The following is a 7,039-nucleotide window of genomic DNA, read 5'->3' as shown; positions in this document are numbered from 1 at the left end:
GTACATGCTTCCTTCCACTTTTGGCTACCCATTCTTTCCTCCAAGGCCTAAAATCGCTCACAAACCATATCACGGCATCAAATGACATAAAAGTGGAATTAAAAATCATTAATATAAGCATTAAAACGCATGTTTTCACATTTAAGATCAAATCAGGGATCAAACACAAAAGTATGCTATTTGAGTGCTTAAGTGTGAGTTCATGTGCTAGAATCCATCCAATTTGAGTCAAAATATACTATCAAATATGGACTCATCAGCCACCTCTTTGCCTTTTCCTTATAGATCTTTGCATTTTCAAATGCATCTAAGCGAAATTCATCTAACTCATTTAGCTGAAGCAGCCATTTTTCTCCTGCTGCTTTAGCATCAAGGTTGAGGAATCTAGTGGCCCAATAGGCCTTCTATTCTAGTTCCACTAGCAAATGACAGGACTTCCCATATACTAACCGATATGGTGAAGTTCCAATGGGAGTTTTGAAAGCTGTTCTGTATGCTCACAGAGCATCATCAAGCTTTCTAGCCCAATCCTTTCTAGAGGCACTTACTATTCTCTCTAGTATTCACTTTAGTTCTCTATTTGAGACTTCGGCTTGCGCATTCATTTGGGGATGATACGGTGTTGCTACTTTATGGCAAACTCCATAACGGCTTAAGACAGAATCCAGTTGTCTGTTGCAGAAATGAGTTCCTCTATCACTGATTAGTGTCCTAGGGACACAAAATCTACTGAAGATGTTCTTTTGGAGGAACTTCATTACTACTCTAGTGTCATTGGTGGGTGTTGCTATTGCTTCAACCCATTTAGACACATAATCTACTGCCACAAGGATGTAGATGTTTGAGTATGAAGGCGGGAATGGTCCCATGAAATATATGCCTCATACGTCAAACAACTCAATCTCTAGGATTCCTTGTTGAGGAATGCTATGACCATAAGGAAGATTGCCAGCCCTTTGGCAACTATCGCAGTTATGGACAAACTCTCTAGAATCCTTAAAGAGAGTGGGCCAGTAAAAGCCACTTTGGAGTATCTTAGTGGCTATCCGCTCACTTCCAAAGTGTCCTCCATAGTCAGAGCTATGGCAATGCCATAGAATTCTCTGTTCCTCTTCTTCAGACACACAACGTCGAATTATTCTATCCGAGCATCTCTTAAAGAGATATGACTCATCCCATAGGTAATATTTTGCATCATGCATGAGTTTCCGGACTTTCTGCCTGGTAAACTCCTTGGAAATGAACCGTATAGCCTTATAGTTTGCATTGTATACAAACCAAGGTACTGTCGGGATGGCATAGAGTTGCTCATCTGGTAAAGATTCAGATATGTCAGTGGAGGGGGAAAAAGTCCCTGCTACTGGCTCAATCCGGGATAAGTGATTGATAGATGGAATTATGGTTGGTCTAGAATTTCACACAAAAATAGTCACGTTATAAGTATAGTTCTAAACCAACGTGTAATCCTATCAATAAAATTTAGAATTGGTTGTCACAAAGTCAACCCCAATGTAAAGTAACCGAGAGTATTGGTCTCGGGTCGTCCTCAAGAGAATGGGCAAACATGTGCATCAATATTAGTTAGAATTCTGGGGTTAAAAATCATGAGCAAGAATTTAAACTACTAAGCTTGACATGCAAGGAATCTTAAAATGCAAGAAACTAAATCAAGTAACCAAGGAAAAGTATGAGCAATTTCAATATAGCAAGAGAACATATTAGCTACTTCTATTCTAAGACTAAGAAAACAACTAAACTAACTACAATAAGAACTAAACAATTAGGATTTTTAGGTTTCAAGTATGAATGATATAAAGAAAATTGATCGCTCAAAGCAACCCAACAGCCCTCGATTCTTTAACAACCAATCAAACCCCAAAATCATCTCCAGCCCAACCATCGACAAATAGAATAAGTCATGAATGAAAGATCTATTCTCAATCTTGAAAGGTATCTCTGCCTAGAACCTAATATAGTTACAATTGTTTGAATCGGGGTATGCACATGCAAGTTAAAAGCTAAGTCTGAGATTCTCAACCCTAGTTTAGCAGCCTTATCAAATGAAATGAATAATTATGAAGCTCGTGTATCATACAATGCAATCAACATGTGATCGCCAATAAAATATTTACCTATCATCAACGAATCCGACTTGGTCGTATCAGTGGCATGCACCGCAAAACACGACCTTGATGTTGGTTTTGACCCGCATTATGGTTTCTCCCACGAGTGCAGTCCCTTGCCAGGTGTCCAGGCAGTCCACAAATAAATCATCCACCTCTTTCTCTTGCCTGGTGGTACTGATCATAGTTGCTTCTCCTAAAATTTCTTGGACTTTAAGTGTATTGAGAAGCATGTCCACCCCTTTTGAAGTTATGGGCTCTAGCATGAAAATGCTTTCCATGGCCTCTGTTGTTGTTGCCTCTATGAGTGTTCATTGCCATAGTATAGTCCTAGACCAACATGTAATCCTATCGATCAAATTTAGAATTTGGTTGTCACAAAGTCAACCCCAATATAAAGTAACCGAGAGTATTGATTTTGGGTCGTCCTCAAGAGAATGGGCAAACATGTGCATCAATATTAGTTAGAATTCTGGGGTTGAAAATCATGAGCAAGAATTTAAACTACTAAGCTTGACATGCAAGGAATCTTAAAATGCAAGAAACTAAATCAAGTAACCAAGGAAAAGTATGAGCAATTTCAATATAGCAAGAGAACATATAAGCTACTTCTATTCTAAGACTAAGAAAACAACTAAACTAACTACAATAAGAACTAAACAATTAGGATTTTTAGGTTTCAAGTATGAATGATAAAAAGCACTCTTGGCTAGGCATAGGAATTGGGGTCACCATCCTTGTCTAATAACCATATCTTGACAATCATGAGGAACCAAGCTCATTAAGTCTACCTCTATGCTTGAAATACGTATAATGTCTATTTCAAAGCTTGAAGTATGTTAAATGGCTTGACCAATCTCAACTCATAAGTCCCAGTCCAACTACTAATTGGCTTAGTAGTAGATTGGTGTCAATGGGTATCAAGTTGACCACAAAGGGTTCTCAAATCACCAAATCAATTAGACCTAATGACTCAAGTTTACCCAATTCCCTTAGCCTAAGCTAAGAGTAAAGAAAACTACTCCATAATCAAAGGAAACATTTCATCAAACACATGGTATGCATTAATAAAAGACATATTCAAATTGTAAATTAATTGGAAACTACAAATACCCACTAACAATTATCAATAGAAAACAACTCAAACAACACTATTAATCATAGAAAACATCAATGCATCAATAGAAATTCTAGATCTACAAAGTTCATAAAATAAGAAGAAAATGGGAAATAACAAGAGACTTCAAATTCAAACACAAGATCTAAACGAAATGAAAACTAGAGAACTCAAATTGAATAATTGAAACTTAGATTAATGAAATCCAATTCAGAAATTCAACAATGGAAGATCAAATCAAAACTAGATCTAGAGAGGAGCAAGAGTTTCTCTCCCTAGAACATGAGAACCAAAAACTAGCCAAAATGTGTGTAAAAGTGTACAATGATTGATTCCCCCTTTTCCCTAGAGTTCCTGTGTCTTTTCCATGCAGAATCCACTTGAATTTGTGCTTAGAGCTCCTCAGAAATTGCCAGCCACGAGTTCATTAATGAGGTCACGTGCCGAGCGTCACGCATGCGCATCGGCCACGCGTGCGCGTCATATGAGTTTTGCAAGCCACACGTACGCGTCAGGCACGCATACGTGTCGGTGGGATTTTCGCTCATCCACATGAATGCGTCAACTTCTGCGCGCCAAAACTAGCAACATGCTCCCACGCGTTCGTGTCCACCACGCGTGCGCGTCGCAGCCAGTTTCCTAAAGCTCCATTCTTCATGTTCCTTCCACTTGTGCATGCTTCCTTTCTCTCTTCTAGGCCATCCTTGCCCTATAAACTCTGAAATCAGTTAACAAACATATCACGGCATCGAATGGTAATAGAAGAGGATTAAAATATAGCATTTTTAAGGTAAAAGGAGCTTGTTTTCAACCATTAAGCGAAATACAGAAGGAAACACAAAATCATGCAATTTATATGAATAAGTACGGAAAATATTGATAAAACCTTCAAATTCTATACAATATAAACCACAAAATTGGGGTTTATCAGTGATCAACCACCTGATTTTCTGTCCCTTTTCTGTCTCTAATTTCTATATCAAACTCTTGCAGGAGTAACACCCATTTTATAAGTCTGGGTTTAGAATCCTGCTTAGTGAGTAGATACTTTAGAGCAGTATGGTCAGTATAAATAATGACCTTAGATCCTACTAGATAGGATCTAAACTTGTCAATGGCATAAACCACTGCAAGTAGCTCCTTTTCTGTAGTAGTGTAGTTTTTCTACGCATCATTTAATATGCGACTAGCATAATAAATGACATGCAGAAGCTTGTCATGTCTCTACCTTAGGACTGTGCCAATTGCATGATCACTAGCATCACACATTAGCTCAAATGGTAAGTCTCAGTTGGGTGCAGAGATGATAGGAGTAGTGACAAGCTTGGTTTTCAGAGTTTCAAAGGCGTGCAGGCATTCTTGGTCAAAGACGAATAGAACATCAGTGGCCAAGAGATTACACAGGGGTTTTGCAATTTTTGAAAAATCTTTGATGAACTGCTTGTAAAATCCTGCATGTCCTAGGAAACTTCTGATTGCCTTGACATTAGTGGGTGGAGGCAAGCGTTTTATCACATCCACCTTAGCTTGATCCACTTCTATCCCCTTATTTGAGATCCGATGTCCAAGAACAATGCCTTCAGTCACCATGAAGTGGCATTTCTCCCAGTTTAGAACTAGGTTTGTTTCTTGGTATCTTTTTAGAACTCAGGTTAGATGATGAAGACAGGAGTCAAATGAGTCTCCAAAAACAAAGAAGTCATCCATGATTACTTCTAGGAATTTTTCTACCATATCAGAGAAGATGGATAACATACATCTCTAAAAAGTGGCAGGCGCATTGCACAGGTCAAATGGAATTCGTCTATAGGCAAACATGCCAGATGGACATGTGAGTGCTATCTTCTCCTGATCCTGTGGATCCAGTACTATTTGATTGTATCCTGAATATTCATCCAGGAAACAATAAAAAGCATGACCTGCTAGTCTTTCTAGCATTTGGTCAATGAAGGGTAAAGGAAAGTGATCTTTCCTGGTGGCGTCATTGAGTCTTCTGTAATCAATGTACATACGTCACCCTGTGACTGTCCTTTTAGGGATCAGCTCATTGTTTTCATTATGAACCACTGTCATGCCTTCCTTCTTAGGAACAACTTGGACAGGCTCACCCAGGGGCTATCAGAAATAGGATAAATAATCCCAGCCTCCCAGAGCTTAGTGACTTCCTTCTACACTACTTACTTCATGGTTGGATTCAATCGCCTTTGTGGTTGCACCGCTGGTTTAGCATTATCGTCCAACAGGATCTAATGCATGCATCGAGCTGGGCTTATGCCTTTAAGGTCACTTATAGTCCACCCAAGGGCGGTCCTATGTATTTTGAGCACCTTAATTAGTGCTTCTTCTTCCTGTGGCTCTAAGGCAGAGCTTATGCTTATAGGATAGTTATCTCCATCTCCCAGAAATGCATATTTATTTCAGGGAGGATTGTAATGGCTTAAGCTCAAGCTTTGAAGGATTCTCCTTTTTCTTAGAGGTTTTCAGAGGTTCCTCTGAATCAGGCTGGATATCATCAAGGATATCGTTCACCCCTTCCTTGAATCTTTCGGCCATGTTAACCTCTTCCACTAAGGAATCAATGAGGTCAATGCTCATGCATTCCTCAGGGATGTCTGGATGCTGCATAGCTTTGACAAAATTTAGTACGAACTTTTCCTCATTGACTCTTAGGGTTACTTCCCCTTTTTCAACATCAATGAGGGTCCGCCCTGTAACTAGGAAGGGTCTCCCTAGGATAAGGGATGCACTCTTGTGCCCTTCCATGTCCAACACCACAAAGTTAGTGGGGTAAGCAAAGGGTCCAACCCTAATAATCATGTCTTCAATGTGTCAATGGGTATCAAGTTGACCACAAAGGGTTCTCAAATCACCAAATCAATTAGACCTAATGACTCAAGTTTACCCAATTCCCTTAGCCTAAGCTAAGAGTAAAGAAAACTACTCCATAATCAAAGGAAACATTTCATCAAACACATGGTATGCATTAATAAAAGACATATTCAAATTGTAAATTAATTGGAAACTACAAATACCCACTAACAATTATCAATAGAAAACAACTCAAACAACACTATTAATCATAGAAAACATCAATGCATCAATAGAAATTCTAGATCTACAAAGTTCATAAAATAAGAAGAAAATGGGAAATAACAAGAGACTTCAAATTCAAACACAAGATCTAAACGAAATGAAAACTAGAGAACTCAAATTGAATAATTGAAACTTAGATTAATGAAATCCAATTCAGAAATTCAACAATGGAAGATCAAATCAAAACTAGATCTAGAGAGGAGCAAGAGTTTCTCTCCCTAGAACATGAGAACCAAAAACTAGCCAAAATGTGTGTAAAAGTGTACAATGATTGATTCCCCCTTTTCCCTAGAGTTCCTGTGTCTTTTCCATGCAGAATCCACTTGAATTTGTGCTTAGAGCTCCTCAGAAATTGCCAGCCACGAGTTCATTAATGAGGTCACGTGCTGAGCGTCACGCGTGCGCGTCGGCCACGCGTGCGCGTCATATGAGTTTTGCAAGCCACACGTACGCGTCAGGCACGCATACGTGTCGGTGGGATTTTCGCTCATCCACATGAATGCGTCAACTTCTGCGCGCCAATCCTAGCAACATGCTCCCACGCGTTCGCGTCCACCACGCGTGCGCGTCGCAGCCAGTTTCCTAAAGCTCCATTCTTCATGTTCCTTCCACTTGTGCATGCTTCCTTTCTCTCTTCTAGGCCATCCTTGCCCTATAAACTCTGAAATCAGTTAACAAACATATCACGGCATCGAATGGTAATAGA

The sequence above is a fragment of the Arachis ipaensis genome, chromosome B03, assembly GCF_000816755.2.
Source record: "Arachis ipaensis cultivar K30076 chromosome B03, Araip1.1, whole genome shotgun sequence".
In the NCBI taxonomy this organism is placed as follows: Eukaryota; Viridiplantae; Streptophyta; class Magnoliopsida; order Fabales; family Fabaceae; genus Arachis; species Arachis ipaensis.
Note: the sequence above shows the minus strand (reverse complement) of the source record.